Source organism: Marmota flaviventris, chromosome 2, assembly GCF_047511675.1.
Source record: "Marmota flaviventris isolate mMarFla1 chromosome 2, mMarFla1.hap1, whole genome shotgun sequence".
Taxonomy (NCBI): Eukaryota; Metazoa; Chordata; class Mammalia; order Rodentia; family Sciuridae; genus Marmota; species Marmota flaviventris.
Window position 1 is genome coordinate 5,731,013 of NC_092499.1, and position 20,395 is coordinate 5,751,407.

Sequence of the window (20,395 nt, forward strand, 5' to 3'; positions counted from 1 at the left end):
CTTAATTTTCAATTAAGCAAACTATGTTGCTTATTAGTCTCTAAATAAAAGATAAAAAAGGGCTGGGGCTGGGGCTCAGTGGTTAAGCACCTCTGGGTTCAATCCCCAATACTAAAAAAATTAAAATTAAAATCCTTGAAAGAACACTCATATTATCACACCCAACAAACAAAAGACTACTGATACCTTTTTCCTGACTGAGCCTCTCTCACAGATAATATCCCAGACTTCACTAATAAGGAAGTGTTTATATAAACCATAGTGCATAAATAGTAAAATGCTAATAAAGTAAATGAAAACATTCATTATTGTGCTGATGCCTCTCAACTTTGGAGAATTATATAGATGACTTAAGGTTTATAAGTCATTAAATATGACCTTCATTACTCTATCCTTGACCCTCTGATTTTATTTATTTATGTATCCATTATTTTTAATAAGTCCATAAACATACATGAACCCACCATCTAACCCCAAAACAAAAAAAGCACTTACATCTCACATATTATCTGATATATATTATTTATCTATAAGTAGACATATTCCATTTTTCTTTGCTATTTCCTACACAGAGAACATCCTAATGTTTTTTTCTTTTTAATTTGGTGACAGTTGTGCCTACTTGGACTTATCACTCTAGATTCATGACAGTCTCATCACTGTCCTGTGCATGGTCACCTTTGACTTTACTTACATATCATTCAGGTTTAATAATTCAGTAAATATCCATCCACCAACCACCCAAGCCCAAAACAGTAGCACTAGCCACAACTCACATTGGCTGGTCCGTGGCACTTTTCCACAGAGGTCACCTCCAAGGTCGCTGTTGGTAAAGTGGCATCACACCCAAAGTGGGGCCTCCATCATTCTGTGAGACATAAGGAAGATATTAACATGATAAAGCCTACACTTTTTAATGGCCATTGGGGAGCAGAACAGGACAAGTCACAATCTTTGGTTAATGATACAGTCTCACCCACTGGCCCAAACATGAGTATCAGTATTTGTATTTATTCATTTTTTTATTATTACAATAGACATGCATTAATTTACCACCCAAATCAAAAATATGTACTGTTACAAGAATCTGCCCTTATGTTTCTTCCCCACAAACGAACCCACAGACATCATTCCTAAAAAACAGGCATGCAGAGTTACAGTCATCACGACCCTCGACGCCACAATCTCATCATAATTTCCTACTCATCCTTTTATTGCTTTTATTTATTTTTTTAAATACAATAAATACAGATGAACCCAGTACTAATCCACAACAAATTGATTAGTCAGTACATCCAAACGCTTCTTAACCACAGAGGTCTTATTTTTTTTAAATCATTTTAAATGATCAACAATTGTAGATGAATAGATGAATCGTAATCCTTAGTTCAAAATACATCATTTTTGATGGTCCATTTTTGACCATCTTGCATTTCTTACTTTATTTATTGATTCATTTTATTCATGCTTAAATATACAACAAATACACTTGAAGTCCCCTCCAGCCCAAAGTCAATGTCAGTTCTATACACTGTTGGTAGCTTCTTGCCCATAGCACCACAGCCTAGAGCTTTGGGGGTTGGGGTTTTATAACAGCCTTACAGAAACACAGACGAGGACGTGGTTAACAGGGGTCAACAAGTGGGAAAACCACACAAAGCTGGTCAAGGGGTACAAGCGTGCAGTTGTGAGAAAAATTCTGGAGCACGGTGACTTGAGCTAATAATTCTCGAAATTTGCAAAGAGTACATTGTAAGTATTCTTGCCACAGACACAAAAGAAGTCACTGTGGTGTGGATGAAATGCTGATTGGCTTGGATCTGGAGACCAATGCACAACGAGGTACCTAGGTACATCAAGACATCATGATTTTCAACTGAACCTCACTAAGCTGGAGGGGAAGAGCCCATTTTCGTCACTGGCCACCTCCGGCACTCTTCACTTTTATTTACACAGTCGTCATCGTTTTTGCCTACTGAGAGAACTTCCATTAAGCCTGGCTTTTACCTGTCCACAGTCTCCTCTCTGGCAGAGGAACCCCAGCGAGCCCGTTTGAGGGAACACAAAACCACTCTGAAAGGAAGAAAAAGGCCTGTGGACCCTCCTTGTTCATTAATGTCAGGTTAGCAGGCCTGAATTAGTCACAACCTTTTGTCCAGAGGATTCTCACAACTGTTCCATTCAAGGCCTTGATTACATTATTTCGTATTCTTTTATTATTCTTAATAATAAAATTAACAGCCACAAACCATTCTGAGCTCTTTCCCCATGTCCCTCAGTTGTGGTGAATAAGTCACAGTCCCTGCTTTACGACCCACTCTGCCCTTGCCCCCTGCATCCCTCACTCTCATTTTATTGATTGTTAAAAATAGTTGTGGCAAACCACACATGGCCCCACCTCCATCTTCCCTTCCCCGCTGCCTCTGTAAACCTTTGTGACCACTCTGAAGTCTCCTGGATACCATCCCCTTCCCCTTGTTTATGTAGAAAATTTTAACAGATATGTATATTCATAAAATCCGTCTTTGGTGGGTCACGTATGTGTTCCTGAAATCTGTTTCCTGTGGGTCCATGGCTTGCTGGGCCTCTACAGGTTTCTGATGAACGTGCAGGAATCAACGGGGAAGGAAATCCTCCAGCCCCTCCTCCAAGCACGCCCTCCCTCCTGCGTTTCCTCCAGGACTCAACCCCACCCCACCCCCATTTCCTCTACCACTTGTCCTGCACTGTCCTGAGGCAGGGTCTCCCAGGGGTTGGAGCACAAAGGCCCACACAACTGTGCCTGTCCCTTAAGCCCAGCCCCAAGCTCTGACTAAGTTAAGTGACATTAGGAAAGCTCACTAATCTCTCCATGCAACATAGTCACAAAACCAGTGCCCCAGCAAAGTTAGTTGTCATGTGCATGCCAAGTCAGCCAGGTAGAAGCCCTTCCACACATCTCTGAGCCCCTCATCCAAATCTGTGCTCCCACTGCAGCAGCGCCCGAGCTGTGGTGCTAGACAGACAGACAGACCAGGTTCCACCCCAGCAGGCACTCATGAGCTGTGTAACTGCAGAGACGTGACCTGGCCTCTCTGTCTTGTGCCCCGAGTTGTGCGATTTGCAGATTGAGGACAGCCATACCCTCCTGGGTCCAATGCGAGGGTGAAGGACTACTGAGCGATGGACGGACCGATCCTCACGCAGCTCCCGCCCTGCATACACCTGCTCACAGCGTGCCCTCCCCTGCCCCACACCACACACCCCACACCCCCACCCCACACCCCCACCCCACCAGTGCAACAGGCTCCTGTTGGATTAGAGAAACACATGGTCTCAATGCTCAGGCCAAGCTGAGGGTCTCAGGGAGGATGGGCCTCAAACTCAGAAAGGAAACTGTGGGATCTGTTCTTTTTTGGACATGGCATCAAAGCTTAAACAAGGGCCCTGGAAAGCAGAAACCCACCCAAGGAATGCATTTTTGGGAAAACAAAATTCATTGCATGTAATGGGGCTGCTCTCTGGGGAGTCTATGCCACAAGATTCTTGAAGGTCAAATTATTTCCCAAGAACCAAAGCAGTTCTTACTGACAATACACAGCCAGTCTCCTCCCAACCCTCCCAGAATGGCCTGGGCAGGTACGCAGCATACTGACCTCAGAGCAAGCGAGAGACATGAAAGTCATTCTGTAAATTACGTGTTTGAGTAGAATGTTATGTACACACAAACATATCCATTTGAGGATTTCCACAAAAAAATCCTGGAAAGACCACCAGGCGGGGCTCCCCCTCCTGCCTTTGCCTTCAAGACAAGGCCTGCCCCCTCACTGAGCTTCAGGGGGCAATAATTCAGGCAGCCTCCCTCCCTCCCAGGTGGTGTCAAGACAGAAGGCACAACAGAGAGGGGCAGACTCCCTCCAAGCACCAGGGACTGTTAACATTGTACCTCTGCACCCAGCACGCAGCGTTCACAGCATGGGTTAGCATACATTATCCTGCTTGATCCTCACAACCGTCCTGTGAATTAGACATAATAATCATAATTAGCCAATATTTATTGAATGCATACTCTGGACCCAGCACCCTGCTGCCTGCTTTGCATACATTGACACTAATGCGTGGATGTGATTCAATGGCACCAGCTCCCCTCACCCTGCTACTCCTCAAAGTCTTTTTAGCCCACCTGCACTCTTTCCCAGGGGCTAGATCCAGGTCCTAGTGGAAAAAATAGACAAATGGAACAGAGAATATTCAAAATAAATAGGTGTAATACATGTGGTAGGGGACAGTAACAAGAACCAAGGAAAAAAATAAATCAGGAAGGGATGAGGAGAGAAAGCCTCCCGAAGATGGTGACATTGGAGCAAAGCAGAACCTTTGCAACTTGAGCCGAGGTGGCATGTGACTGTACGTGAAGTGGTAGGGGCAGTTACCATCGGACACCCTACAGTCTGGTAGGGGAGACAGGCTTTGTGTTGGTGCTGACTTACTCACATGCCACCTAGGCTCAAGTTGCAAAGTTTCTGCCCCAAAATAGAAGGAGGTTACCTGCCCTCATGCCCCACATGATATAAGACTCAGAATTGTTCTGACAAGTGACCTTCAAAAGATCAGCCAAATTGGCTGCTTTCTAAAATAAATAAATAAATAAATAAAAATAAAAAGAGGGAAAGAAGGTTGGTGGGAATGCATGTCAGAACTGGGTTCCCCAGAAACTTCAACTAGGACAACTGGCATATGCATCTTGCCCTTCACCTCCTCCCCAGCTTCCACCCAACCTCTAGCAACACCCTGCACTGCTCAGGATTTCGCCTCATCTATGGCAGAGTCTCTGTAAATGGATCATGTGCATTTGGTGTGATCACATCCATTTGATCTGCTCACTTCCATAGCTAGAGCTAGAATATTTTAGTCTTAAATCTGTGTTTGTGTTTCCATTTCACTAATTCATTCTCCAAAAGAAAACTCACACACCTGTCTGAGTACTTGTTTGGGTATCTATAAAATGTGAGTAATAATTCTTACCAAAGGGATTAAATGACATCTCAATGAGAATGGTTATAAAATTATAATGAAATATTTATTGAGTTCATTGAGTGCCCACCATGCGGGAATCACTGCTTTAAGCACTTGATTATGTTTGACTCATTTAATTTTCAAGTACCCATTAGTATGGTTGTATTGGTACTTTCATTTCACAACTGAGGAAACTGAGGCACAGAAGTTAAATACCTTGCCCAAACTCACAAAACCACTAACTGGCAGAGATGAGTTGTTACCTCAACATGTTGGATGTGCATAACTGAGCTTGGCCCATAAGCAGACTCCCAAAACATATCTGGTAAATAATAGCCAATTCTGGTGTGTGGCGGGGTATTTGACTCACCTTTCCATCCTCTGTTTGGTCCCCTCCCTCCTTGCTTTGAACCCCTTTAGGCTCTGGAATCATTTTCACATCTGCTTCTATTAGCATTCAGTGACAAGGTGAAATGCCAGCATCGTACATTGACTAAATTGTGGCATGAGAGCCACAGTGTGGCCCCTGTTTCCATGATAATTTCAAGTAGAGTACTCTAGGGAAGTCGTTACTTGAGAAATCTAATAAAATTTGATTGAATAAGGAGTTCAACTGACTGACAGGACAGCAGGGTGAGCCTGACATGAGGGAACCTCCGAAGAGTGCAAACTTTTTTCAGGAATGGCCATTAGGAAAAGGAAATAGGTTAAGGGTGTGTGTGTTTGGATGGAAAAAAGACTATGGTTCAGATCCTGGGCGTGCATTTGTTCCCTGTGCATCTTTGGGTATGTTCTATACCATTCCTAATCCTCAGTTTCCTTTTCTTTTAATTAAGGATGGCAGTTGTGTCATAAAGTGACTGTGATCATAAAGAGGAGACAAAATAATGCCTAACACCAGGGAAGGCCTCACCAAGTGGTTGGGGTCAGAACTTAGTGGAAAGGCAGCTGCCTCTTGCTCCCAGCATTGTGTGAAAACATCAGGCTCTGAGAACTACCACGGAACAGCTCTAGCACCAAAGCTGAGGCGCAGATCCCAAGATTGGCAGCTCACCTGTTGTCCCACGGCCATCGGAGCTAGTCAGTACACCAAGAGGCAGCACACAAGTGAGGAATTTCACCAGCAACTCCATTCAGAGGAAGCCCATCTTGGAAGATCAAGTAAGCATTTGACCTTGGTGAGAGACTGCCTATTCTCTCATTCATCTTTCAGTCCTCCTTCTGCACCTGCTCATTCACCTGAACTACCAGCATTCATCAGCCAGACAACCCTCTTTCCACGTACCATCCACCCATCTGATCTAAACCTCTGTCCACATCTAAACCTCTATCCTTCCGCCTCTCACTTTGGCAAAGGATTCAGACAAACCTGGGTTGGAACCCTGGGTCCCCGTGTCCTAGCAGAACTTGAACAAGCCACTGACTTCTCAAAGTCCTCTCATCTGTAAAATAAAGAGAAATCAGATGTAGCTGGGATGAAAAAATGTAGGAGCGAGAGACGTTCTAGGGCCTGGCCTCAGCAAATTGTCGTTAAACGTTCATTCTCTCTGCTTCTGCTGTTGGGCTGGGAGTTAAGCAGGGAGAAAACCACTGCATCTTGCATGTTATGTTGAGAAAAGTTTTTTAGAAAATATCTGCAATGTTTTAGCAGTGTGCATACTTCAGCAGCACCCAGGGTTGGAGCCACGGTCAGAGGGGTACTGGTGTATCCTGGGGTCACAGAAAAGGGTGCCACCTAGCAGATAAACACCCCTTGGGGTCCCCTGTTGATCCCAGGTCTCAAAAGCTGCTGTCAGGCACCGAGTTGTGAGGTCCAAAAGGACCAGACCCCCAGACTGCAGACTGCCCTGCTTGTGATGTGGAACACGTACTACCTTAATCACTGAGGGCCCTGGACTGCCAGGAGCCTGTTTTGTGGATGATGGCCAACTCTATTTTGCCTACCCCAGCCCAATTCTCCTCCAGAGGCTTCCGGGAAAAGGAATAATTCAAACAGTTACTCTTTGCTGATGTCAACTGTGTATAAGACCCAGGACTTAGGGCTTCATATGCGACATCTCTAACCTTCCCAGTGCCTGCGGAGGGGTTAGCCTGGGTCGTGTTTCTGCCTTGAGCTCTGACAGATGCACAAAACCCTGGACACATAGCTGCACCAATCTTCTGAAACCCCACCTGTCCCCTGCAAGTACAGGAAATCATTTGGACACAGATCTGAACAAGGAGCTGTAAAAGAAATTTATGGGTGAATCAGGAATATTGCAGCGCTGGAGAGAGGTTGGCTGGCATTAAGGATACACTAATTTTTTAATTGTGATAATGGTATCATGCTTATATTTTTATGAAAGAAGAGTTCTTTTTCAGAGATATATGCTCAAAAATGCTCAGGGGAGATGATATATGTTATACAGAATTTGGGTTCAAAATAGTCCCAAGAGTTGGGGTATAGGGGTTAGGAGTGGAGGTACAGTTTGGGGTTTGGATGAAACAGGAGAATCCTGGATTGGATGACAACTATATCTGGGTAATGGCTATAGAAAGGTTAAAAATCATGATGTTTTAAAATGCATTATTTTTTCTATATTTGTGTCATTTGAAATTTCCCATAATAAAACGTTTTTTATTTTTGATTTTTAGGTTTGTTTGTTTTTTTTTTTTTATCTACAAGTAAAAATTAAGCAAAGGAGACACTGAAAAACACTAAGGGTCACTTGGGGTCCAAACTAAATCTTGGGGAATATCAAGGGACTGACTGACAGGGAAAAAATGCCTCAAAATGGAGAGGGGGCTGAAAGAGGCTAACTGTTCAAAGGTGGGTGGACCAAGGAGAATGGGCAAAGGTGCGCCCATCTCCTGCCACTCCTGCCTCTTCAGCGTCCCTGGGGGCCCTCCCTTGGCTCTAAAAGGGCAGTGGGTGTCTCTTCCCTTCAAAACAGAACCAGCCACCTGATGATGCTGGCCAGTTTGGTTACTGGGACAACGCTGTCACCCATCAGGCAGGCTTTGAAGGAAGACCCCCAGAGTGGCCAGCTCAGCCATGCTGGGAGGATTCAGCTGTCAGCTTTCAAAGGCTTGTTCCCCTCCCTCTCCCTCTCCCTGTCTTCCTCTCTGCTCCCTCTCACTCCCTCTCTCCCCCTTCTTGAAAGAGCAAGATTTGGTGCTTTCCTTTTCACTAAAACTTGTGCCAAGTACCCTGGGTCCACTGCACAGCAGACTGACTCACCCTGCAGCCCCATCTCATCTACTCCCCGACCCCCCAGCCCGCCCACCCACAGCCCTCTACCGCCCCCAGGCCCCTCTGCAGCAGCAGCCGGAGGCTCCGGCCCCTTCTTCCCTTCTCCCATCAGCTTCCTGGGCGCACGGCCACTGCGCACTCGGCAAGCTCTCCCCCCGCGCTTTCGCTCCCACTTTGGGAAGCTGCGCGCCGCCGGACAGCGCCGGACAGCTTCAGCTGTGACCCTCCGCAGCTAGGCTGCTGCACTGCGGCACAGCCCGCAGCCCGGGGCGTCCCTCCTCGCGGACCCTGGCCCAGGGCACAGTCCACCCGCCCGCGCCCACCGGCGTCTGCTGCCGCAATTAAAAGCGCCACTGAAAAAGCAGAAACGCCGGTCCCTTTTGACCGTCTCCCCCTCCTCACTTTTCGGACTCAGAAATGTGGCCCAGGCAGCCCCCTTGTGGCACTTGGGGGCGCCACAGACTCTTGGCTGGTGTCTGAAGAATTCAGACTGTCTGATTCCACCGCACCGTGAGTTGGCACAAATCTTAAGTGGCCCAACTCCTACCCGACGCAGAACTCCTCTGGCTGCTGCGCTGAGTGGGGGGCTCCTCTCCCTCTCCCTCCCGGGCCGCATCCCTCCCTCCTTCTTCCCGGAAGGGACCTGCGCTCTCCTGTTGAACACTGCTCTGACAAGCAGACAGGTGTCTGGCAATCGTGGCAGTGGCCAGGGGATGTGGTGGGAACAGGGTCTTTCCTTGCAATGAGGTTGCTTTCCATCTCTCTCAGAGATGGGAAAATGAGGTGAGGGGAAGCGTGGGGTCCCTGTCTGTGTCAGAGTTAGGGCTGGGTACCCCCCTCAGGGGTCCCAGCATCGGGCACTTCCCTAAGGCGAGGGGCTACCCTAAGAGGCGTCTGCTCCCAGCTGTCAAGCCCGAGCCTCTTAAAGCTGGTTCTTCCCATCAGAAGCCCTGGAGGGCCCCTAGATGTTCTCTGTCCTCTCTAGCTCACTGTCCACACAAACAAACCCCAGCCCCCTCCATCTCTATCTGCAATCTGCTTGCAGACAGGCAGAGCCCTCTGCACATCAGGTTAATAATGCCATTTTCATAAGCCTCTGCCCATAGGTGCTAACACCTAATTTTGAATCTGCCCTTCAAACGGATTGGGCCACAGAGGAGCTGGGATCTCAAGCACCGCTGGGAGGTGCTTATAACTAATCAATCCATCCCCTGCCCACCCACACCCCCCCAGCACTCGGCACAGCCTCGCTGAGCAGTCTTCAGCAGCAGGGTGTGGTGGGGAGCCTCGGAGAGCCTGGGGTTCCATCCTGACCCAACCTCACACCAGCTGAGAGGGTGAGTATGGGACTTCCCTTTCTGTGCCTCAGTTTCTTCATCAATCAAATGGGGATCATGAGATTATTGCCCAGTGAGTCCTGTGCAGGCAGCTCAGCTCGGGGCTCTTGGATGGAGTTCCATGAATGCCAACTGCCCTCACTCCCCTTGATCACCTTGATTTATACTGACTTGTTCCCTGTTTGTTTCCCCCACCAGACTGACTGAGCTTCGGGGACAGGAAGCCGGCCGGCATCACCTCATCCCCAGCCTCACTCTCGGGTCAGGTCTGGGCCCGGGGAAGGTAGGTGCACTGTGGGGTTTGGGAAATGAGTGAGTGGAGGGATGGCAGCTCCCCAGTCTCTGGGATGCCTGGAGCCTGCTGGCTTCTCCTCCCCAGACCCCTCTCTGTGTAAGCTGGCCCTTCAAAAAGTAGCAGGGAAGAATATTTTTTTATGCCTTCATGCTTTGCCTACGGTGCTGTTATATATGATGCAAATTCTGAGTCCGTTAAATGCAGACGTGGGCTCTGGTGTCATTTCTGCTGCCTGCTGCATCTACTGTGAGTCCCGCAGGCCGGGGGCTGCCTGCATCTGACTTGATTTGTGCGATTAAGCCGGCAGAGGGGACTCTGCCAGGAGAGGTTCCCGTCTGTATGCGGTGCAGGGTCTTGAAAGGCCAGATTGTTTTCTCTCTTAGGACACTTGTTACGTGTATCCCTCCGTCCCGGGTTCCTACCGTTGACTCCACAAGCATTTATGAAGTGTCTTATGTGTGCTAGGCTACTCTTATCTCATTGAGTCCTTTCTTCAAGCTGGTGAGAGAGAAACTCTCATCTCCGTTTCACAGGGGAAAAACTGAGGCTCTAAAAAGTCAAGGGAATTGCCGTGGCCTCATAGCTGGAGAGCTGGGGTCGAGTCGGTCAGTCTGCTCAGGGAGCCCCCCAGTTCTGCCGCAGCTGCTGCTGCCGCTGCTGCAGGGCTGACCAGGGCCAGCCAGCAGCTTCCGCAGGAAAGGCAGGGGGCTTTGCCTAGAGATCTTTCTCCCTGGCAACTGGCGAAGGGGCCATAAAAAAAAAAAAAAAAAAAAAAAACAAGAGGGCTCAGAGCTGCTTAAAGATATACGTGGAACAGCCCCTTGGGAAGCATCACGCCCTCCCCTGGGCTTCTGGCAGAACAGCAGGGCAAAGGGCTCTGTCCAAGGTGCCAAGAGGCAGAGAGGAGGTAGCCCAAACAGGTGTAGAGGCCCCCAAACCTGTTCAGATGTGGGTAGGGGTTTCTATTTAGCACAACACTGACAGGAAAGTGAGCTGGCAGCCTGCAAAGACCCGAGGACAGAGGGGCTGGGGGCTGCTGCAAGCCGCAGAGGCAGCAGGCAGTCGAGGGCTGAGAACAGCATCTCAGCGTGTCAGCAAGCTGCTCAGGGAGGAAGGAAGCTCCCTGTTACAGGAGGCATCCAAGCAGAGACGCAGGCCAGTGCTTGCTGAGGAGGCTGCAGTGCAGCTTCCTGCCTGGGCTGGCAGTCCTCGTATCCAGGCCTTGGAGAAGCTCCCCCAGTTCTAAGTGCTGAGCAAGTGAGTGGGGCTGACCTGCCAGGAGCAGGCTGGGGTCAGGGCAAAGATGCACAGTCTCTGTCATGTCATTTGCCCCCGGGGCTAAATGGCAAAATTGTAGAGACGGGGAGGGGGACACCTCTGTCCCACTGAGGCAGTGAGGGAGGGGCACAGAGAATGAGGGTGAGTGCTTGGGCCTGTGGGGGTTGTGGAGGCTGTGCCAACTGTAGTGACCAAGTGCCAGCACAACCCCCAGACCCAGAAATGCTGGCCAGGGTCCCCTCTGGGCAGTAGGGTGGCTAACTATAGAGGGAGCAGGGGTTGGGGGATCTGGTTAATTGAGGTGCCAGTCAGTCATGTAAAAAGTCTGTTTTGGAGGCTGGGTCATAGCCACAGGTCCATCTGGCTGAAAGATTGTGATTTGGATCTCGAGAGGGACTCAAGAAAGCCCCCTCACCTGCACTGGAGACGAGGGATCTGCATGCACATGATGCAACTCATGCTGGGGCCCAGAGTTGCCCCTCACCACATTCCCAGGGGCTGTGGGTGGACAGGGCCTTCATCAGAGGGCCTCTGCTCGACACGCCTGTGTTCCGCAGCGTCTAAAGGAGTTCCTGCTCTTTGTTTCCAGGGCAGACACTCAGCGTGTGTGTGTGTAGTCGGGGTCCCTCACGTGTGGCCTGACAGGGGGCCTGGCGAGTTCTCGGGAGGCAGACGCGCACCTCTCTGAGGCAGGAAGATTTCAGACAGGGCAGAGCATTCAGGATAAGCGGCCCCGGGCCGCTGCCTGATTGTCCTGCTCCTGACAGCCCAGTCTGTTGGCCTCAGGGTCGCACAGCTGCTCTAGCCCGCCGTGGGGGGGCAGCATCGCGTTGCAGGTGAGAACGCAGGCTGGTCCGCTCTCTGCGGGCCTAAGGACAGACAGACTGCCCGGCCGCCTGATTGAGTGCCGCGCGCCGGGGAGAAACGGTTTGCTCTCTCTTGTTTTTTGTTGTGCTGTTGTTGCTGATGTTGTTTTCGCCTATTAAAGGATTGATTGGAAACTCTCGATGTAAACACGTTTTGAGATGTGACGTATGCGTGTTTGTTGCAGCCCCTGCGGCAGTACACGGGAGGGGGGACAGGGAGGGGCCTGGAACAAGGAGGCACTCACACGCAGAATTTTGTGAATAAACCTTTCTGGCTGGGTGTGGCTCTGAGGAGCTTTGGTGTCAATCTGGAAGTACCTTTACCCCAAGACCCTCGGCAGGACCAGAGACTGCAGGGCAACAAGCCCTCCAGCCCTTGCCGGGCAGGGAAGGAACACTGGCCATGTTCTGCTCTCACTTGTAATTCCTTTTGCAAATAGGGCCTGGCTCCCTCCTAACACACGAGGAAGGTAGGAAAGGGGGTCTCCGCAGAAAATCTGAGGCTACACTGCAGAGACCTGAGCCAGTCTACAAATAGCCACGGAGAAATCTCCCCCGCGCGAGGCTCTTGCTCCAGAGTAAAGAAACAGAAAATCTAGGAGAGAGGAGCCTTTGTGCCCCACAGAGGGCTGCAGAGGGTCACCTCTGCATGAAGGCAGCATGAAAGTCCTGCCTCACAGCCACCTTGTCCAACACACAAAACGCTCATTTAGACTGGGCCCGGCCCAGGGGGAATTTCCTGTGAAATTGAGGAGAAGTCAGGCTTAGCCAGGGCTTTTTCCAGGAATTCCTACCTCTGGAGACAGCGACCACTGTTCCTTCCGAGGCACCCTTGCCAAACTCTGTAAAATATGAGCCTAAAAAATCTGCCTGAGAGCAGTCTGACTTTTTATATGTATTTATATAAAAATAAAATAAACTCTCACCAAACTTTTCAGGAGAACCCAATTAAAAGCTACAGGGGGCAGCCCCTTCCCTAGACTCAGGTGTTTGAGAAAAAGGACACGTGTCCCCTGGGGGGAGCCTGCAAGGGGTGCGGGTGACAGGGGGCAGCTTTATTTTCTGGCCGGCATTCTCTGGGGACTGCCTTTGTGTTCCTCTGTTTGGTCTCACTCTGAAAAGGAGCGGCTACGGCTCCGCAGGGCGGGTTAAGCACTTGGAATGGATGAGCTGGGGACCGCCGGGGGTCTTTGCTGGGCACGCTGCGCCCTGTGCTGGATGATTTATCTGCGTTATTTTCTCATTGAGATCTCAATAGCCCTGTGCGAGGGAGATTATGGCTCTTTTTTTTCTTCTTCTTCCTTTTCTTTTTTTTTTTTTTAATATCAAGAAACCAAGGCACAGAAACAATTGGGGACTTGCCAAGGACACACAGCGCTGCTCTGTAGCTAGGTCTGAGCTCAGGGTGGCTAGCTCCTTAAGATGCCTCCCTCCCTCCCCGCTCCCTGGGAAAGAACATTCTGGTAGCTCTTGTTCCCCTGACATGCAGACAAAGACCTGTGTCCTCAAGGGTGGTGCTGATGCCCATCACGGCCCCTCTCCCCCTGCTTTTCTAGAACATTCCCAGCGGCCAGAAGTACCCACTCTCAGCCCAGTCGTACCCTGTCCTCAGAACCTTCACTCTAACCCAGCTATCCCACATCCTGGGACCAGACCCCTTTGCCTCTGGCAAGGAACACGCTGTAAAGATGCAATCAGCCGTATCCAGGCTGTGATTACACCCGAACACTCATCACAGGATCTCAGCCTGTGTCCCATGCCGCGCCTTGGGTCCCGGGGCCCTGCACAGAGAGGTGCAGAGGGACTGTAGGGGGTGCAAGCATGGCCCCCTGGCATGTGTGTGCAGCTTTATGGTAATCTGCAGACTCACCCGGCACCACAGAGCAGGAAACACGACCCTCTGACACTGCCCATCAGACCCAAAGAGAACATGACGTGGTCTCAGGGAGGGGAAGTCAGACCCAGCACACGGTGGAGATGGGGGCTTCTGGAAAAGGACAAAGGAAAGGGGTGATTAACATCTGGCCACTCTTTGTCAACTCTAGAAAAATGTGAAGACCCTCTCCCACTTGCAAACAGTGTCAATGAGGCATGAGGTTTCCAGGGACTTTTGAACGTGTGGAGGGGAGCCGGGTCTAACTCTGGGGATATTTCAAGGCTGCCCTTAAAGGTCAAGGACAGGCTGGCTGAAAGACCACTCTGTGGCATCGGCAGAGCTGAAGTGTGCCTAGCAGGGAAACAGGGTGGGGCACAAGGTGGGAGGGGGATTTTAGCCAGACCCCGAAGGAGCTCTCATGCTAGACTAGGCTAAGGTTCTCTTTTTGTTTTTTCCCCCTTTTTTTTTTCTGTTTTGGACCCTGTCCCGGAAGCTCCGGGAAGTCAGATAGAGGACTGAAGGCAAGACAGAAACAAGGTCAAAACGGCATTTTAGAAAGATCGCTCAATGAAAATAAACTTGTGTGAACTGTTTAACCCACCTGTCCCACCTCTAGGAAGGTGGGGTAAACGCAGTTGGGGATGTGTTTACAGATGTAGCTACAAAAGAGTGCTCTCTGCAGTGTCATTAGTAATGACAAAAGGGGGGAACCTAAGCTGGTCTTTTTTATTGGGCATCAGTTGAGCAGAACCCTGTTCATTAAAATGTTGGCTTGTGCCACACCCTCCTCACTGATTCCTGCAGAGCATTTTTACTTACATACACATTTTTTTATTTTTTTTTAATAACATAGTGGGCACTCACAAACCCGTGACCCACCTTGACAACTCGGACTTTTACCAAAGAGTCTCTGCACATATTCTCCTGCCCCCCCCCCAGAGGAGGTACAGCTGGGATTCTCCACAATGAGGAGGGTGTAATAAACAAAGCCCCCCCCCCAGCCCGCCAATACCCCAGAATATTAAATAGCTCTTAAAAAAATGGAACAGTGGAGACCTATTGTCTTTTAATGGACCTCAGTATTTTGCGCAGAACTGGATTAATCACGATCCTTTGTTCATAGACACTTTCTCATCATTGGCCCAAGCATGTCCCCTTTTATTTTGCTAATTTATGCATTTATATATTCATTTGTAATAATGCCATAAACACTCGTGAGCCCACTCCCCAAATCCAGACCTCAGCAATTACTTACACCTGCCTCTGCAATCCAATCCCCGGGGGGGCGGGGGTTGGGGGGGGGGCAGAGAACCTCAGGTTTTGTGGCAGCAATGAGATAGTTAAATAAATCCCGGGGATATGGATCAGAGGGTGTTGATCTTTATTTCCTCCAAGCAGTTTCTAGAGGGAAGAAAAACCAAGCTGATGCAAACCTCAAAGGGAAACGTACACTGAGATACAGTTTATGTAAAATAGAAACCAAGTAATATATTGTAGAGGTATATTTACATACATATGCAAATGCACAGAGAACTAGCTGGAACAATACACCTGAAACTGAGCATGGAGGTTAATTTGAGGAGAGGGAGGGTTAAAGATAACTTTAGCTTTATCTGCATGTTTGAGTTTTTTTTTTACTAATGAGCATATTAATCATCAATGCATTTCTCGTATAATTAAAATAGACATGTCGTGTGGGTTTTTTTGGTTTGGTTCGGTTTGCTTGCTTGTGGCGTTTTCTGCTTTTGTTGTCGTTACTAATGCAAAGAGCACTTGGCTGATGAACTGGAAGCTGGTTACATATGCCCAAAGCAAGCGCTACAGACACAGGGGATTCACGCTTTATCATTCTTTTCTTTTCTTTCCCCCACCCCCTTTTTTTTTTTTTTTTAATTTTATACGCACTAACGCGTGAGCTGGAGCCTTCCGGCTGCCTGTCAGTGACAGGAGCCAGCAGGTGTGTGCCTGCCTGTGGCTATGATTTCACCACCCAGAGCCCCAAATCCCTCCGAGCCGCTGCCCGGCAATGTCCGCAATGCACCCATGGGGGAGCGCTTTCCTTTTTGGTCTTTAAGAGGCCCCGAAAGCTAATGCCCTGGCCCATGTTCTCGGGGATTAGCAGAATGGAATGAGAACTCAGGGGGAATGTGACATGAGATAGGTCCTGGAGAGGAGGACACAGGCCCGAGAACAGCGGGTGCAGCAGCTCGGGTGCATCAATAGCCAGGCCTGCCTGCTGGCCAGGAGCCGGGGCCACACCACAGCCCCTGACAGCTCGATCCCCACAGCACACAGCTGCCACGCCCCCTCCCCAATCGGATCCAGAGGGCCCGCAGCTAAAGGACGTTAGCATCCTGTCAGCTCTGTGAAAAGGGGAAGCAGTCTGGCTGACCTTTGCCCACCTCTGTGTCCAGGGTACCTCACTGCACCCCGCCCCCATCAGAAATCCCCCTTCCCAAGCCCCCCCCCCCAGGCTTGCTTGCACATATGAAACCCCTCAGGCCCCTGCAGCTGCTGCAGGCTGTCAAAATCCTTGAACACTACAGGCTGTGACCAGGCTGGGATGATCGCACTCTGTCTGCAGCTTAAGACTAAAGACCCCTAAAAAACAAAACCAGACAACTGCAAACCCAGATTAGTTCTGAAGCCCCGGGCAGCTTTGTCCTGTCCTCCACCTGCATGGACCGTGGGTAGAGAGTTGGTGAGAAAGACACTACTCTGAGTAATGGGGGTCCATGGGGCCTTCAGGGAACTTCTCTCCCCTATGCCACCCAGAGCCTTACTTCCAAGCACGACTTTGTGCAGAAGACGTGAGATAGGTCATCTGGCCCTGTGCCTTAACCCCCTTCCCAAACGTGGGACCCTGCCATTTATTACAAGATAATAGGCTCTATCTTTGGGAATACCTTGAAGTGACTGTCAGAGTTTTGCAAATATTTTTATGATAAAAATAAAATGCAGTCCCCAGACTAAAGTTCCCTGCTTCCAACTTCCAGGCCGGGATGACCCTAGGGAACAATAAACATTCCTCACTGATTCATAAATCCAGGAAATGCCAATAAAAAAGTTAGTTGCTTCAAGAAAATGCCCTCCGGAAACCAACACTGCCCTCCCTCTTGGCCCTTATCTTCCCTCTGAATTCTAAAAACTTACAAGTGTTTTCAAAGGGACCCCTGAGGAGACGCATCCCCTTGAGGAGCCCGCCGTCTACACGTGAGCTGAGTTGCCACCGAGGGCCAGGCATTTTCTATTTCATTTCATTAAGGAATCAAAGCAGCACTTGAAAATTGCTGCCCACCACACAGAAGGGGAAGGTGATCGCTGTTACGTGTCCAGGGTCACCTAGCTCCTCCAAGGGCAGACTGCTTTCTCCCCCCTGCTCTGTTGTGGTGATAGATTTTAGGAATCCCGGGGTTACACATAACAAGATTAGCAGGGTTATTCTGCTTCCCACTCCTCTAGAATTCTACCTCCAAAAAGAAGCTTTCAGTGTAAGAGAGGAGGGCGACGTACCTAGCAGGCCGTGGATGCTGGAATACTGATTCTCCAAGGTCAGCCAGGAGGGTGGCCATGCTGGGACAGGACAGAGCTGCCTCAGGAACCCGCTGACTCACTGCCCACTGGGGGCAGTGAGCCCCAGCTGCAAAATGGAGGCTTAAGTTAGTTCCATTCTAAGAAGTTTACAAATCTGCAAATTGTCTAAACCGATAAATTGGGGGGAACAGGAATCATTTTTCAGACCTTTTGATCCGATCCTGGGCCAGGCATTTGCTCGCTGCGGGGAGAAAGCAGCCATCTCACCTCCAGGCCACCTGAGAGGAAGAAGAGAGATTGCTGACCAGGTGTGATGGATAGGGCCCTCCTGCCTCCCTGAGTCATTGCCCCAGGCCTTGCTTGCTGCCATCAGCCCTACTATGTGCAGGGGAGGATGAGAGTAGGGACAACAAACCCAGACTGACACCAGGGGACAGGGCCCAGAAGGTGGAGGAAGAGAAGGGGGAGCTCAGGACCTGAGAGATTGGCTCAGGGTCCCACAAGGCCCAGGCCGCAGACTGTATTCGTTAGAGAGAAAAGTTGGGTCTCTAAGTGCCGCTGGCCCGCTACTGTGGAAAAGGCATGTGTGTCCAGAAGACTGGACCTTCAATGCTAAGAAGATGCATTTTTCCAAACACCTTTTAGAGAGAAGCTTGCTTCGAGGCCAGCGGGACAAGAGGAGATCCACTTGGACCCTTGCAGCCAAGGTAAGACTGGGGGTAGAGGTCCCATGCTGGCCTCTGCCAGGGCCCTGGGAGGGAGGAGGTGGGCTGCCTGGGTAATAAACGGGGTGTGGCCGTGCTTCAGACGAAAGGTTAAAGAGTTATTTGTCTGTACAAAAAAGCAGGACAGGGTCAAGGTACTCAATACCTCTGTTCAAATACTTGAGCCGCTATAATTAGAAGGTCCTCAGCCAGCTGTCCTGCCCCTCTGCCGATACCAAATAAGCCAAGATGAGTTGGGAATGAGAGCACAAGCCTTTTGGGGAGATGGAGGCAGACACCGAGGCCCCCACTTCTGCGACCTGGCAGCCCGTCAGGCCACGAGGCTGCTGCATCAGCTCCATGGCATGAAGGCAGCCTCTGCAGTCACGAGGCCCCCTCCAGCTCCCCAGATGGCAGCAGCTGACCCCACCCTGGGTGTCTGCCCAGGGCTGCGCCATTTGCTGGGGCAGGGGAGTGACCTGGCTCTGAACTCTACCTCCAGCTCTGCCTCTGAAGCTCCTTTCTAGAGCCTGGGGGCAGCACCAAGCCCTCTAAGCCTCAGCTTGACTTTACAGAATGGGGGACCATTCCCCACCATAAGGAGCAAACCTGTTTTCTGCAAGTCCGTATCCCATCCCTCACCAGCACAGGTTGGCCACTGTCCCCAGTACGGATAGGGGTGTCCAGTGGCCTGGGTCCACAGGCTGAGCAGTTAGGCCACCCTCTGGACTCCCAATTACCCACTTTCAAAGCTGGGCCTCCTTCCCTCGGGAGCTAATGGGAAAAATCAAAGCCCACGCCCGCCCCGCCATGCGTGAAATGCTCTGAATCGTGGCCTCACACTGCAGTGGGTGTTCTAAAAGCAGCAGTCATGAATCCTAATGATAAGAACATGCCCACATGTGGGAAGGAGGTGCTCCTGCATCTTGTAAATGAGGAAACTGAGGCTCTGCAGGGTCATCCAGCCTCTGCCTCCGCCCTGGCTCTAATTCCACTGTCCGTCCCAAGGGCCTGGGCCTCCTCTGTGCATTGAAATCACCACTTTCCAATTCTGAGAAGTGCCACACCCCAAGCCTCCTACCACTCAGGTACATCCACATGGCCAGGAGGACACAGGCCAAGCAGGGAGCCCACCAGAGACAGAACAGCTGTGAAGTCGAGACAGATGCTACCAGAAACAGCTGTCTGTACTCTCAGCCACAGCCCAGGGCACTGTTCAAATGAAATAGTCTGAGGACCCCAATTTATTGGAGTAGCTGGTAGAATCGAGGCAGGGGCTGGGGTCCCTGAGCCCCATCTGTTCAGACAGCCCCTCCCACACCTGCACTGTTCCCCAGGGGACACCATAAACCACCTCTCAGGAGTCCCAGAGCTACAGATACAAAGGAGAAGATCAATGCCCATTTCCCCATTGAACAGGGGAAACTGAGGCCTGGGAGGAAAAGGTCAAAAGGAAAGTCATGCAGACCTGCCGCTCACAGGGCCGTCGCTGCCCGCTTGCCTTGAAAGGCAAGCGCAGGCTCAGGAGCAGCTGATTGGCTGCGCGATTTGGGCAGCTTGCAGAGGAGGGGCACACATGACTGCCTCCCCCCGCCCAGGGTTATTCTGGGCAGAGTGATCCAGCTGCCCCCTGGAGCTGCCAGTCAAGTGTGGAGGGGCAGGGCTGAAGCCTCAGGAACACTGTTGGGTCAAGGGCACTGCCCTTCCACTCAATGGCATAAGGAGATGAGGAGTGGGGGACCTCTCAGAAGACCCTGGAAGGTGTGAAGGCCCAAGCTGTCCTTAGCCACAAGTCAGGGTCATGCAGGCAAGGCAGAGACCCCAGCAGGAGGGACCCCAGCATGTGTCATGTCAGCCTGGCTGGCCCTACAGGCTCCCCGGTCCATGGGTCCTCACCACATACTTTATGGGAAGTTCCCCTGAGAGTCCCACCACCCTCCTGTCCCACTCCACCCAGGGAGTTGAATAAAAAGAGTGACCCTTCAAACCCCTGGTCCCTTCTAGGGAAATTAAGACAAATTCCAAGCCTTGGCACATCTTGACCTTGACATTTGTTTAACAAAATAAATGAACAACAATCCTTGGCCCTCGTGGTGTTCTTCTGTGTCCAGCCCCATCTCACGGCTTGACTCCCACCCATGCCACCAGCAGGCTAAGGCCACTTAGACCCTAAGACTCATGGCTGTGTCCCTCACATTCAAGTGGCTCTAGTGTTGCCTACAAGGAGGCCCAAGTGACAGGGGTCTTCACCTGAGACCCCTTTGCAGCCCAGAGAGCT

At 50.4% G+C, this 20,395-nt stretch overlaps 1 long non-coding RNA gene and 1 other non-coding gene across 2 annotated transcripts; both read right to left on the reverse strand.

Moving 5' to 3' along the window:
- Positions 1 to 795: 795 nt before the first annotated feature.
- LOC139704655 (uncharacterized) lies at positions 796 to 17,508 on the reverse strand. Its single transcript, XR_011706515.1, has 6 exons — positions 17,393 to 17,508; positions 13,874 to 13,990; positions 6,365 to 6,437; positions 6,050 to 6,143; positions 3,926 to 3,996; positions 796 to 868 (listed from the first exon to the last, which is right to left on the reverse strand). It is a non-coding gene; the product is annotated as an uncharacterized lncRNA (long non-coding RNA).
- Positions 14,948 to 15,024, reverse strand: LOC114101665 (small nucleolar RNA SNORD112). The gene has a single exon (XR_003584380.1). It is a non-coding gene; the product is annotated as a small nucleolar RNA SNORD112 (small nucleolar RNA).
- Positions 17,509 to 20,395: the final 2,887 nt, after the last annotated feature.